The sequence below is a fragment of the Bombina bombina genome, chromosome 1, assembly GCF_027579735.1.
Source record: "Bombina bombina isolate aBomBom1 chromosome 1, aBomBom1.pri, whole genome shotgun sequence".
NCBI classification, from domain to species: Eukaryota; Metazoa; Chordata; class Amphibia; order Anura; family Bombinatoridae; genus Bombina; species Bombina bombina.
The window spans coordinates 28,346,931-28,362,269 of record NC_069499.1 but is presented as its reverse complement, the minus strand read 5'-3'; the positions used below and the strand labels follow the sequence as shown (position 1 = coordinate 28,362,269).

The window sequence follows — 15,339 nt, the reverse complement described above, 5'->3', positions numbered from 1 at the left end:
ATTTAGTGAAAACTCCTCTTTCACTCTGTGTAATTCGTGAGTTAAACCTATATCAATATTTTACAAAGAAATATAATTACTTTTTTTATTTTTCCTATATATGTATGTTGGCTAATTCATTATGCCCTAATTTTGTTCCTCCCCTCTCCTTGTTTTGCACGTTCCATATATATAACTCTCTACACCCCCTCATTTCCTTGGAACCCATTTATTGAATAATAGGGTGTATACCTAAGGATTGGAGGGAGGGGGAGGTAAAATTAAAGGGAGAGTATACAGGGGAATAATTAATACTGCATGTAGAGGACTATGGGTGACTAAAGATAATCCTACCAAAAATGTATTAGATCACAATCTGAGTTAAACCCATCCGGTATTCTGGTCTTCAATTTGAAGATCCAGAATACTTCCTGTTTAGCCAGGATTCTGTCCTTATACCCTCTTCTCTCTGGTCTTGTAATTGTCTCTTTTGCTGTCCATTTAAAAGAATCAGTATTCTTCTGGTGAATTTTGACAAAATGTTGAACTAGGGGAGTGCTCGAAGTACCCACTTTAATATTTGAGAGATGTTCCTGGATTCTAGACCTTGCCTCCCTTGTGGTCAACCCCACATATTGTTTATTACAAAGTATACATATGACCAAATATACTATATAAGTAGACCTGCAATTCATGCATGTTCTTTTTTCAAAATATTGGCCTGTGACTGAGGACTGAAAAATGAGTTCCCTGGTCTACATTTTCACAGGCTACACAGCTACTTAGATGGCATTTGTACATGCCCTTAGATCTTAACCAAGAGGAGTTTTTTGCCTCAGGCTTCTTCAATTTAGTAGGTGCAATTTAATTACCTATAGTTTTACATTGTTATAGGCAAATTTGCATCCCTTCTCTAATATACCGGTCGGATCATCATCTGCATTAGGACTGGGATGTGGCTCCTTATCACCTTGTATATTTGGTCATACTGGTCTGAGTAGTTTGTGATAAACATAATTCCTCTCTCCTGTTAAGGAGTGGACGAAAGCCTTTTTGGAGTTAAAAGGTCCTGTCTCTTAATCTTATCAACTGTGGATTTTGCCCTTTCTACTGTATTCATTTTATAGCCCCTCTCCCTGAGGCCTCTGCCCAGGTCCTTTGACTATTCCTCAAACAATTCCTTATATGGACAATTTCATTTAGACAAAAAATTGTCCTTTTGCTATCCCCCTGAATACACTCTCTGGGTGGCAACTCTTCGCATGGAGTAGAGTGTTACCCGAAATGGGTTACCGTGGAATTAATTCTCTCTACACTTACTCCTGTTAGAGTAAGGTCCAAATAGTTTATATTCTTAGGGTCTGTCTCATAAGTAAAACCTATACCCTTTTACCTTATTTTAATTGATTTTGTAATAAAGTATTGAAGGTTTTAAATTCTGCTGGTGCTCCTGTGCTTTTCTCCTGTTTGGACACTACTATCGACTATTCAAGTGCAGCACAAAGGATCAACCCGAAGGTGAACCTCCATCAGCCAGGATTGGTCACACAGGGAGGTCGCTCCTGTTATTGGGTCTTGCTAAAGCAGGAAGTCAGAAGGAGGATGCGAGCATGGCTCTCCACAAGCGTCTAAAGGATCTCAGGCTGGTTATACTTACTGAGAAATGTGAAAAGATGAGAAATGCTCTTCAAATATGCAATTCCACTGCAAACAAACATATGCAACAGTCTATTTCGTTGTTCCCGGGACTTACCCCAAATGAGCTCTGCCACCCCTGTAGTTACGACTTGGCTGTATAATCTTTATCATAAAGATGCTCTGGATATGCCGGGGGACCTACGTGGTCAGACCGAAACCTTGTCGGTGGGCTAATAGCTCCAAGTAAACGGCACTCACATGAGACTCCAGCAGCGCTTCTGGCTTGCCATGCGGACTTTCAGCGTCAATCGTGACGTCACAGGATTCTCCGGTCGGGGGGCGGTGCTCTCTGTCTTCACCCGGGTTTACAACAGGATACAGGTGAACAGGGGCTAAAGCGGATCCCAAGCTGGTGTAGATATGAACAATCACAAAGAAGGCAGGATCCAGCTTTAGTGTATAATAAAATCCAATTTTATTAGGTTTGATTAAAACGCCAAACAGGCTATAGAAACAGCACAAACAGAGTAGGTGTGTGAGCGTGACACCAGGGCTTACATGTTTCGGCCCGCAGCCGTAATCATAGCCATAGGTGTCATGCAGGTGAGTGCATACTTAAAAAGGTAATAGTAAAATGTGATTGGACAAGAATACAGATTCAAAATACGCCCACACTCCACAGGTAGAAAGGGAATTAACCCTTGATTCCCTTGATATGGAACAACACGTGTAAATACATTAGCAGATCAATATATGTACAAAATAGTATAATCTCCACAACAACATTAGTAGATGATATGAATGTTAGAAATGTTAAAAACACTGGCCATATAGACCGCACAGAATACTATGTAAATATAAGAATAGAAGATATACACATATAATATACTGCACTTAATGTACTATACTTCAAAATACGGTACAAAATGTATAATTGTCAGGTTTTTGCCTGTCATACTGCCCCTTTAACTAATCTTCAGGATCTCCATAAATACCACCCTCCCACTTACCTCTTTGCTTGGTATTGTTTCATTTTGCTACTAACTGAGCTGCACTCTGATTAGCTCTCCAGCACCAGAGTATCACGCCTGTTACAATCACTGTGCCTGTCTGAATTCTACACAGCGCAACCGGATCTGCCGCCTCTGTGACGTCACACGCCAAGCAGAGCGCCTTTCAGCTTTCCACTCTAATCGAAACTGCTTCATCGGAGCTGACCTGAAAACACTGTTCTACCTAAAACCTTTTGCCTCAGATTACCAGGTACTACAATACGCATTACTTGCTTACTCATGTAAAATTTGGCCAAATCTAATTTTCCTACTTTGCGCATAAACTGAGCTCTATTTTGAGTTACTATTTTTTCTCTGTCATTTAGTTTACAGTCAGGTTGCTGTTTCACTGTCTCCCTGCTAATGCTTGTGAAGCCTTACCTACCTGTGAGCTATTATTCATAAATCAAATGCAAACTGTGTCTGTGGTGCTTTTACACATTGCTTTGGGGTAATGCCTATGTAACTGCTCTTTGTACACAATTCGCTACAAATATTTAAAATACTGCTAACTCAGTGGCTGTGGTCCAAACCATTCTTTGTTTTGTTGCAGGCATATTTGTGAGCCTGACAGAAATACCAAGCCCAAAAAATAAAATGGACCCAACTGAAATGGCCTCACACATACAAACACTTACTACTAAAGTTGATCTCCTTACTGAAGGACTTAACACACTTAAGTTAGAAAATGACAACTTAAAAACCTACATTAAAGATGTTGTGGAGAGGAAACCCCCCCCCACAAGAACCGCATATCAGCTACCCAGAAACCTTCTCTGGGGACAGAAAGGTTTTTAGAGAATTTAAAAACTCATGCTACTTATTGTTTACCCTTAAGCCTTTCACTTACCCCAACGATAGGGTAAAAGTTATGACTACAATTTCCTATCTCAGAGCTGAGCCCAGAGCATGGGCAAATACTTTCCTTGAACATAACGATGATATCCTTAATTCTCTAGACTCCTTCTTCTCTGCTTTAGCACAAATTTATGAGGACCCCTTCAAACAACAAACAGCTGAAAATGCTATGAGGTCCCTAAAGCAGAGGAAAAGAGAGGTAGAGGAATACATAGCAGAATTTAAGAGGTGGGCCCCTGATACCCAGTGGAACAACTTGTCCCTTCGTAACCAATTTAGGCTAGGACTCTCTGAGGCCATTAAGGATGAGTTGTCACGTACTCAAATACCACCAACCCTAGAACAGCTCATAGACCTCAGCATTAGCATTGATAGGAGACTTAGGGAAAGACATCACGAAAGATCCTCCCATGATTCACACCTTAGGCAAAAACCTACACCAACTACTGTCAATACATACTCTAAATCCCTACCGGAACCAATGGATATAGCCTTCTTGCGGGGACCCCTAAGTACTCAGGAGAAGCTAAGACGTAGGTCTCTGAACTTATGCATGTACTGTGCCGCAGAAGATCATGGGGTAAAGGACTGTCCAAATCTTCCCCGTCAGAAAAAGGGTAAGCAAAACACACCCTCTTGTTCTATTAAAACTGTTCTAAAATCTAGCCATTACTGCAATATGCCTCTTGTATTACAGTGGGACCAATCACGAGTGAACGTTCAAGGGATTATTGACTCAGGAGCCTCCCTTTCATACTTGGATGTGAATTTCTGTAACATAAATAAAATACCCCTTCTCAAGAAATTGTGTCCTGTTCCTTTAAGGGGTATAGATGGTGAACTCTTGTCCTCAGGACCTGTCTTATATGAAACCATTCCTATTCTAATGTCAACCCCCTGTAACCATAGAGAATTTGTTAAGTTTGATGTAATCACATCCCCTGATTTCCTTCTAATTTTAGGCTTAGAGTGGCTCAGGCAACACGACCCTTGTATCTCATGGTCCTCACTTACAATCCAATTTAACTCTACTTACTGTAAATCCACCTGTTTCCCACACTTACTTCTACAACCACCTACAGATTCTCACATATCTAATGTCCCTCCAGAATATCAGGAATTCTCCCATGTATTCAGTAAAACTGAATCCGAAAATCTCCCTCCACACAGACCATATGATTGCCCTATAGATTTACTTCCTGGAGAAGTCATACCCTGTGGACATATTTTTCCACTGTCTAAACCCGAGCTACAACACCTAAGAACCTATCTTGATGATAACTTGAAAAAGGGTTTCATCAGACCCTCAACCTCTCCATCCGCCGCTGGAATCTTCTTTGTGAAAAACAAAGATGGTTCGCTCAGACCGATAGTCGACTACAGACAACTGAACAAAGTTACTGTAAAGAATCGCTACCCCTTACCCCTCATATCCGAATTAATAGAGCGTCTAGAGGGATCCAAAATTTTTACCAAGCTGGATCTCCGTGGAGCTTATAATTTGATCAGAATGCGGACAGGAGATGAATGGTTGACGGCATTCCGTACCCGGTATGGGCTGTTTGAATATGTCGTCATGCCATTCGGTCTCTGCAATGCTCCTGCCACTTTCCAGCATCTGATCAACGACATTTTCAAGGATATTTTGGATTCCTTTGTGGTTATATATCTGGACGATATTCTCACTTTTTCTAAAACCCTAGCTGAACATAAGAATCATGTCCGCCAAGTTCTCACACGCCTACAAAGTAATTCATTATTTGTGAAAGCAGAAAAATGTATTTTCCATACCAACAGCATTCCCTTCCTAGGATACATTATATCTGACAAAGGCATATGCATGGATAATAACAAAATCCAAGCAGTTCTGAACTGGCCAATTCCTACCACTAGGAAAGAGGTTCAAAGCTTCCTTGGATTCGCAAACTTTTATAGGAAGTTTATTAAGAACTATTCCATGCTCGCAAAACCTCTTACTAATTTAACCAAACAGAACATCAAATTTGCATGGACACCCTGCGCTCAAAATGCTTTCGACCATCTAAAAACAAGTTTCACTACAGCCCCAATACTCAGGTATCCTAACACAGATTTACCTTTTGTATTGGAAGTCGATGCGTCTGATTTCGCACTTGGCGCAGTCTTGTCACAAAGAGATGCTTTCCAACAACCTCTACATCCTGTCGCCTATTACTCCAGGACTCTAACAGATGCAGAGAGACAATACCCGATCGGCGAAAAAGAGCTTCTTGCAATCAAAGCAGCATTCGAACAATGGAGACACTTACTTGAAGGCTCCGCTACACCCACCATAGTATATACGGATCACCGTAATTTGCAATACCTGAAGACCACCAGAACCCTTTCAGCACGGCAAGTACGTTGGAATCTGTTCTTCTCTAGGTTCAACTACCTCATCACTTACCGGCCTGCCAATAAAAACGGAAAGGCAGATGCTCTATCACGTTTGCCAGGTATTGAACATCACTCGCCTAACCCTCAATTGGTTATCCCCAAGGAAAACATTCTTCTCTTCTCAGCTGACACTACTACATACCTACCGAACAAACTAAAGACACAACATTACCTATTAACTTTTTACTCAAGAATTCAGATGGTCTCTACTGCTACCAGGGCAAGATATACATCCCACCATCACTTCGTAACCAGCTACTGAAATCTGCTCATGATTCACCCTTGGGGGGACACTGTGGCATAACTAAAACCAAGGAACTAATTATCAGATCCTATTGGTGGCCAACTATCACATCCGATGTGACCATGTACATTAACTCCTGTTATGTTTGTACTACTACAAAGAGGATTAAAAGACCACCTTTCGGCTTGTTACTATCTATTCCTACTCCGGATAAGCCATGGCAGCACATTGCTCTCGATTACATAGTGGACTTACCAAACTCTAGTAATTACACAACAATTCTAGTTGTTGTGGACTTATTCAGCAAAATGCTTCACCTGATTCCATATCACAAGTTACCTACAGCTGCTGAAACCATACATTTACTAATGACTAACGTATTTAAATTACATGGCTTGCCCTCTAACATCCTCACAGATCGTGGATCACAATTTACCAGTGCCCTATGGTCTGCCTTCTGCGAACAATTCTGCATCGAGAAGAGATTATCTTCCTCATATCATCCACAGACTAACGGGCAAACTGAGCGGTGCAATCAGTGGGTAGAACAGTTTCTACGCTCTTATTGTCATACTGCACAAAACACCTGGTCCCAATACCTCCATTATGCCGAATTTGTATTCAACAATACTGTACATTCCACTACCAAACAGACTCCCTTCTATATTAATTATGGGTTTCACCCCAAATTTCAATTTCTGCCTGAAAAAATTCCAGATCACCCACATATTTCCGATCTCACTTCCTCCATTGTCACCAACTTTGCAACCATCAAACAAACCATTGACACTGCTAAAGTTGTGCAAAAGAGGTATTATGATCGTAAACATATTCCTCCTCCTGCTTATTCTGTTGGTGACCTTGTGTGGCTTTCCACCAAAAATCTACGTTTATGTACACCCTCAAGGAAACTCTCACCTCTGTTCATAGGTCCGTTTCTCATCCAGCGCATCATCAACTGTAATGCTGTCCGTCTCACACTACCCTCCACGCTCAAGATACACCCTACATTTCATGTATCCTTGCTTAAACCCTATAAACATCTACGTGATCATCCAACTGGACAATCCCTACCTCCGGTCTCTATTGACCCGAACATGGAGTATGAAGTAGAGAACATCCTGGATTCTAGAAGTCGAAGAGGCATTCTACAGTACCTGATTAAATGGAAGGGTTATTCCTCAGAACATAACTCCTGGGAACCATCATCCAACATATCAGCTCCTAGACTCATCTCCAGATTCCATCAACGCAACCCTGACCGTCCTACTTCTTAAGCACCGGAGTTGCTCATAGGGGGGGGAGTCCTGTCAGGTTTTTGCCTGTCATACTGCCCCTTTAACTAATCTTCAGGATCTCCATAAATACCAGCCTCCCACTTACCTCTTTGCTTGGTATTGTTTCATTTTGCTACTAACTGAGCTGCACTCTGATTAGCTCTCCAGCACCAGAGTATCACGCCTGTTACAATCACTGTGCCTGTCTGAATTCTACACAGCGCAACCGGATCTGCCGCCTCTGTGACGTCACACGCCAAGCAGAGCACCTTTCAGCTATCCACTCTAATCGAAACTGCTTCATCGGAGCTGACCTGAAAACACTGTTCTACCTAAAACCTTTTGCCTCAGATTACCAGGTACTACAATACGCATTACTTGCTTACTCATGTAAAATTTGGCCAAATCTAATTTTCCTACTTTGCGCATAAACTGAGCTCTATTTTGAGTTACTATTTTTTCTCTGTCATTTAGTTTACAGTCAGGTTGCTGTTTCACTGTCTCCCTGCTAATGCTTGTGAAGCCTTACCTACCTGTGAGCTATTATTCATAAATCAAATGCAAACTGTGTCTGTGGTGCTTTTACACATTGCTTTGGGGTAATGCCTATGTAACTGCTCTTTGTACACAATTCGCTACAAATATTTAAAATACTGCTAACTCAGTGGCTGTGGTCCAAACCATTCTTTGTTTTGTTGCAGGCATATTTGTGAGCCTGACAATAAATACACAATCTTGTATAGTTTAACCCCTGCCTACCAGATAAATAATAATAGAATATGTACTATAGTATCAATGCACCTTAATTTTATATAATAGTGCTATTGGCTAGTTGTGGTACTATATAAGCCTTATAAATTGTGTATTAGAGGATAAAATAGGAGGTTATGGGGAGGAACAAAATATATAGTTCGGTTATGAATGAGAGTCAAAAAAGATATGGAATGAAAAATTAAATAAAAATTAAAATATAAAAAATGAAAGTAAAAAGCGCTGAAATTAAGTGTATGTACTCTAGTATGATATATGCCCTAATAGTACAGTCCTAGATGGCTAATACTAGGAGAATGTAAGAGAAATATATATATATACACAAACATCACAAATATAGCATGGTAATATCCTGATGATGAGCAGTAGTGCTTAAAGATATTTGTATATACATATACATTACTCCATATGTAGGGCAACATTGAAGTGACGGTATATAAACCAATAGTTGCAGTAATACCAGTAATTGCACAAGATGGTAATTAGATAGTGCATGAAATGTATAATATGTTATGCAATATATTATATAAGGCATGGTGGACATTACAGCAGGGGTAGCTAGTGTGGCTATTCCCGGAAATTAATTAAATCATATCTGGAGTTTAATCCTAAAGGAAGTCTAGTTTTTAACGTATAGATCCAATATACTTCCCTTTTGGCAAGTATATTCTCTAAGTTGCCACCCCTCTTTGGCACCTTGGCTTGAATTTAAGCTACATCTGTGTTTAGTGGCAAAATGTTGAACCAGAGGTGTACTTGACGTGCCTTTAGTAATAGTGGAAAAGTGTTCTCTGATACGTACATTATTATATGCACCTTATGTAATATCCAGTATGTAGGGTTAACCTCGAGGGACATCAATTCACGTATCAGAGAACACTTTTCCGCTATTACTAAAGGCACGTCAAGTACACCTCTGGTTCAACATTTTGCCACTAAACACAGATGTAGCTTAAATTCTTTTAAATGGCTGGCAATAGAACAAGCCAAGGTGCCGAAGAGGGGTGGCAACTTAGAGAATATACTTGCCAAAAGGGAAGTATATTGGATCTATACGTTAAAAACTAGACTTCCTTTAGGATTAAACTCCAGATATGATTTAATTAATTTATGGGAATAGCCACACTAGCTACCCCTGCTGTAATGTCCACCATGCCTTATATAATATATAGCATAACATATTATACATTTCATGCACTATCTAATTACCATATTGTGCAATTACTGGTATTACTGCAACTATTGGTTTATATACCGTCACTTCAATGTTGCCCTACATATGGAGTAATGTATATGTATATACGAATATCTTTAGGCACTACTGCTCATCATCAGGATATTACCATGCTATATTTGTGATGTTTGTGTATATATATATATTTCTCTTACATTCTCCTAGTATTAGCCATCTAGGACCGTACTATTAGGGCATATATCATACTAGAGTACATACACTTCATTTCAGCGCTTTTTACTTTCATTTTTTATATTTTAATTTTTATTTAATTTTTCATTCCATATCTTTTTTGACTCTCATTCATAACCGAACTATATATTTTGTTCCTCCCCATAACCTCCTATTTTATCCTCTAATACACAATTTATAAGGCTTATATAGTACCACAACTAGCCAATAGCACTATTATATAAAATTAAGGTGCATTGATACTATAGTACATATTCTATTATTATTTATCTGGTAGGCAGGGGTTAAACTATACAAGATTGTGTATTTGAAGTGTTAAGTGTTATGAGGTAAACATATTATACATTTTGTACCGTATTTTGAAGTATAGTACATTAAGTGCAGTATATTATATGTGTATATCTTCTATTCTTATATTTACATAGTATTCTGTGCGGTCTATATGGCCAGTGTTTTTAACATTTCTAACATTCATATCATCTACTAATGTTGTTGTGGAGATTATACTATTTTGTACATATATTGATCTGCTAATGTATTTACACGTGTTGTTCCATATCAAGGGAATCAAGGGTTAATTCCCTTTCTACCTGTGGAGTGTGGGTGTATTTTGAATCTGTATTCTTGTCCAATCACATTTTACTATTACCTTTTTAAGTATGCACTCACCTGCATGAGACCTATGGCTATGATTACGACTGCGGGCCGAAACATGTAAGCCCTGGTGTCACGCTCACACACCTACTCTGTTTGTGCTGTTTCTATAGCCTGTTTGGCGTTTTAATCAAACCTAATAAAATTGGATTTTATTATACACTAAAGCTGGATCCTGCCTTCTTTGTGATTGGTTATACTTACTGCCACGCTGGTGTGGATAAGGCATCCCGGGATCTGACAGACCACCTAGGAAAGTGGGAAGCAAGAACCCTATGTTTTCACCATATCGTAATAGGGAGGAAATTCCTGTGTGACTTACACTCTATACACCTTAGTGATTTTGATGGAACTTTGTGGACTTGAGAGGCTATTTGCCTTTTTCCCTTCGCTCTTTTGAATCTTAGACTTTTGCCGCCTCGGCCTCCCATAGAGTCCCAGGTGCTCCAGAACTGTATTTGTACTTTTGACTGTTTATGAGGGTCTTTAGTCACGCTCTGGCCCGGTGAGCACTGAGTTACCCTGGGGGGGGGGGGGGGTTGTATACATTGTGTGGAGCGATAAGGGATTATGGATACTCAATCGCAAATTATTTGACAACAAGAACCCTATTTTTAATTGAAAACGGCACAGGAAAGAAATTATTATTTACAGGACTTAGACCCTTTTAACACAGATAGGTTGAGATTCAAGTTGACTGCCCTATTTGACGAAATGGAAACACTGGTTATTAAGGAAAATAAATTAAAATGGGACATTTGGACTCTTGACAAATATCATAGTTTAGGTCTCATTCCCAGGGGTCTACGTATAAATAAGTTCCCAACTTTCTATACTGAAGATAAAACATTCATAAAACTGTGGAATGATACCTTGTCAGATTGCTCTTGTAAATTAATACTGTTGTTAATTAAGTATAAAAAAGATAATTTACAAGACCTATCTGACAAAATTACAGTGGTACAAACCGAGTTAAATAATAAGTGAGGACCCCAACTACCCTAAGTTTGACAAAATTTTACATGACACAGTAACAGAAGCGAAGGCATTTCTTCTGGAAATCAAACACACTAAATACCTGAGGGACCAGACAGACTATAGTAATAACTTAGTTTATATTTGGAATCGAAAGGAGAGGTTCAACAAAAGAAAGCAGCAAGATCAGATCAGTGGACTTGGTGCTAGAAGACAAGGAAATAGAAATAGACAGAAATAGGAGAGGGAGTAACAGGAGGATTCAGTTCTCAGGAAGTGAGGCAGAATCATATGCAGGTAGCTCAGCGTCAGGGGAGGATGAACCTGAGACCAGAGTCATTAGTTATCCAAGTGCAGAAGCAAGCCAAGTTCAGCAACTGGTTAGACCTAAAGAAACTATTCCCGTCACTGCACCTGCTTACATTCTCAAAAATGTCAAAATATAGTATTGACCCTATAGGAACTAGAGAGATAGTAAAATTGCCCAATATACAAGAAGAAACACAATTAAAGCAGGTTTTTTCCATCCCCAAGCAAAAACCCGACGGGTGGGTTCAAGGTACAGGAGGAGCACCCAGGGGAAGGTATCAGTTAAGGAGGAATCAGAGATGGAGACACTACCAGTGAGAAGTGTAATTAACTTATCCTCGTACCCTCTGAATACAATTGGAATTAGAGTACTTAGTTTGGGCCTGGGATTCACACCCTCTTCTAACTTCAATCTATTTAATACCCTATTAGATGTGAATAAATTAATAAGAAGATTAACACTGATAAAACATTACACTAAAGAGAATACAAATCCAGGTGATTCCATTTCACATCAAGATCTGTACCCAGGCTTAAACCTGGATCAGGGCATAGAGAAACTTGGTTTCCAGGAACTGTGTGACTTTGAAACACTGGAGTCCCTAATTGAGAAAAATGGGTCACAAAGTGAGATAACAAGGCCAATAACCCAAAGATTTAAAAAGTCCTCCACATTTTATCCCATCCAAAGTAGGGGGCCAATAATAGAAAAAATTCAAAAAAGGGTTGAAATTGACCTGACCAAATTATCATACCAACTTAACCCCAATACATCTAACTTAAATAGAAGGGAAAAAGTATCCTTGAACCGTTTAAGTAAGAATAAGGACTTGGTGATGCGGGCCGCTGACAAGGGGGGCTCCATAGTGGTGATGAATAAGGAATTCTTTATATGGGAGGCCCATAGACAGTTGAATAATGTCCATGATTATAGAGTCCTAACTGTGGACCCCACAAGTGTCTTTAAGAAAAAGTTACAGGACCTTGTGGATGATGGACATGAGTTGGACTTGCTCGATACAGAAACCTGTGACTACCTGTTGGTAGATCACCCTACTGTGCCAGTGTTTAACCACCTACCGAAGGTGCATAAATCTCTAGAAAACATAGTGGGGTTGCCATTTGTCAGCTGCATTGGTTCACTTTTAAAACACCTCTCTGAATGGCTAGATGCAGTACTTCAGCCAATGGTATCTGCACTTTGGAGCCACGTAATTGATACAAAACGTCTTAAATTTGGTCTCAGACATTTTCTTGAAAGACATCTATACGTGGCTCACTGTAGATGTCAAATCACTTTACTCGTCCATACCACACGAAAAAGGCCTACAAAACATCTCTTATTATTTGAGAAAATACTTTGGACATGATTTAGCATATTGCAAATTTGTGGAAAGAGAAACTGAATTCTTGCTGACACACAACTACTTTGAGTTTGAGGGGGTTTTCTATCTCCAGATCTGTGGTATTGCTATGGTGGCGAAATTTGCCCCCTCCTAAGCAAACCTGTTCATGGGGTGGTGGGAGCAGGACCACATTTATGGAGAGGGGAACCCCCTCAGACCAAAGATAGTATTCTTTAAAAGATTCATTGATGACCTACTGTTTATTTGGGGAGGGGACAATTCCTGCCTACTCCAGTTTGTGGAAGGACTCAATATTAACAATAAGGGTATAAGTTTTACTTATGAGACAGACCCTAAGAATATAAACTATTTGGACCTTACTCTAACAGGAGTAAGTGGAGAGAGAATTTATTCCACGGAATACAGGAAACCCATTTTGGGTAACACTCTACTCCATGCGAAGAGTTGCCCCCCAGAGAGTGCATTCAGGGGGATAGCAAAAGGACAATTTGTTCGTCTAAAACGAAATTGTTCAAATAATGAACTGTTTGAGGAATAGTCAAAGGACCTAGGTAGTTGCCTCAGGGAGAGGGGCTATATAAGGAATACAGTAGAAATGGCCAAATCCACAGTTGATAAGATTAAGAGACAGGACCTTTCAACTCCAAAAAGGCTTTTGTCCACTCCCCAACAAGAGAGAGGAATTTTGTTTATCACAAACTACTCAGACCAGTATGACCAAATATGCAAGTTGATAAGGAGCCACCTCCCCGTCCTAATGGCAGATGATGATCTGACCGGCATATTCGAGAAGGGATGCAAATTTGCCTATAAAAATGTAAAACTATAGGTAATTTGATTGCACCTACTAAACTGAAGAAGCCTGAGGCAAACAACTCCTCTTGGTTAAAGGGACAGTCAAGTCCAAAAAAAACTTTCATGATTTAAATAGGGAATGTAATTTTAAACAACTTTCCAATTTACTTTTATTACTAATTTTGCTTTGTTATCTTCATATTCTTAGTTGAAAGCTAATTCTAGGAGGATCATATGCTAATTTCTTAGACTTTGAAGACTGCCTCTAATCTGAATACATTTTGACCACTAGAGGGCAATAGTTCATGTGTTTCATATAGATAACATTGAGCTCATGCACGTGAAGTTACCCTGGAGTGAGCACTAATGCAAGTCTGTCTAAAGAACTGAAATAAGGGGGCAGTTTGCAGAGGCTTAGATACAAGGTGATTACAGAGGTAAAAAGTATATTAATATAAGTGTTGGTTATGCAAAACTGGGGAATGGGTATTAAAGGGATTATCTTTCTTTTTAAACAATAAAAATTCTGGTGTTGACTGTCCCTTTAAGATCTAAGGGCATGTACAAATGCCATCTAAGTAGCTGTGTAGCCTGTGAAAAGGTAGAACAGGGCCAATATTTTGAAAAAAGAACATGCATGAATTGCAGATCTACTTATATAGTATATTTGGTCACATGTAAACTTTGTAATAAACAATATGTGGGGTTGACCATAAGGGAGGCAAGGTCTAGAATCCAGGAACATCTCTCAAGTATTAAAGTGAGTACTTCCAGCACTCCCCTAGTTCAACATTTTGTCAAAATTCACCAGAAGAATACTAATTCTTTTAAATGGACAGAAATAGAGACAATTAAAAGACCAGAGAGAGGAGGGGATAAGGACAGGATCTTGGCTAAACAGGAAGTATTCTAGATCTTCAAATTGAAGATCAGAATACCGGATGGGTTCAACTCAGATTATGATCTAATACATTTTTGGAAGGATCATCTTCAGTCACCCATAGTCCTCTACATGCTGTATTAATTATTCCCCCTGTACATTCTCCCTTTAATTTTACCTCCCCCTCCCTCCAATCCTTAGGTATACCCCCTATTATTCAATAAATAGGTTCCAAGGAAATGAGGGGGTGTAGAGAGTTTTCACTAAATAGGTAAATATATGTTCCCTATATTTTATAGGCATATCTCCACTATATCATAATTATCAGAGTACAATATATTAATGGAAAATACCTAGATTACGAGTTTTGCGTTAACAGGGGTGCGGTGCTAAAGAGCAGTTTTCCCTCACCGCTCACTTGCAGACAACACTGGTATTACAGGTTTTTAGAAACCCGGCGTTAACCGCAAAAAAGTGAGAGAAGAGCAAAATTTTGCTCCACATCTCACATCAATACCAGTGCTGCTTACGGTAGCGGTGAGCAGGTAAAACGTGCTTGTGCACGATTTCCCCATAGGAATCAATGAGGGAGAGCCAGCTGAAAAAAAACCTGCAAAAAAGCAGCGTAAAGCTCCTAACGCAGCCCCATTGATTCCTATGGGGAAATACTTTTAATGTCTACACCTAACACCCTAACAT

General features: G+C 39.5%; 1 protein-coding gene and 1 long non-coding RNA gene across 2 annotated transcripts in view; one reads left to right on the top strand and one right to left on the bottom strand.

Moving 5' to 3' along the window:
- Window positions 1-15,339, bottom strand: part of KCNH5 (potassium voltage-gated channel subfamily H member 5) — a 1,175,650-nt gene that overhangs the window by 526,033 nt on the left and 634,278 nt on the right. The window lies entirely within an intron of this gene.
- On the top strand, window positions 4,100-4,332 carry LOC128644753 (uncharacterized). Its single transcript, XR_008400045.1, has 2 exons — window positions 4,100-4,144; window positions 4,225-4,332. It is a non-coding gene; the product is annotated as an uncharacterized LOC128644753 (long non-coding RNA).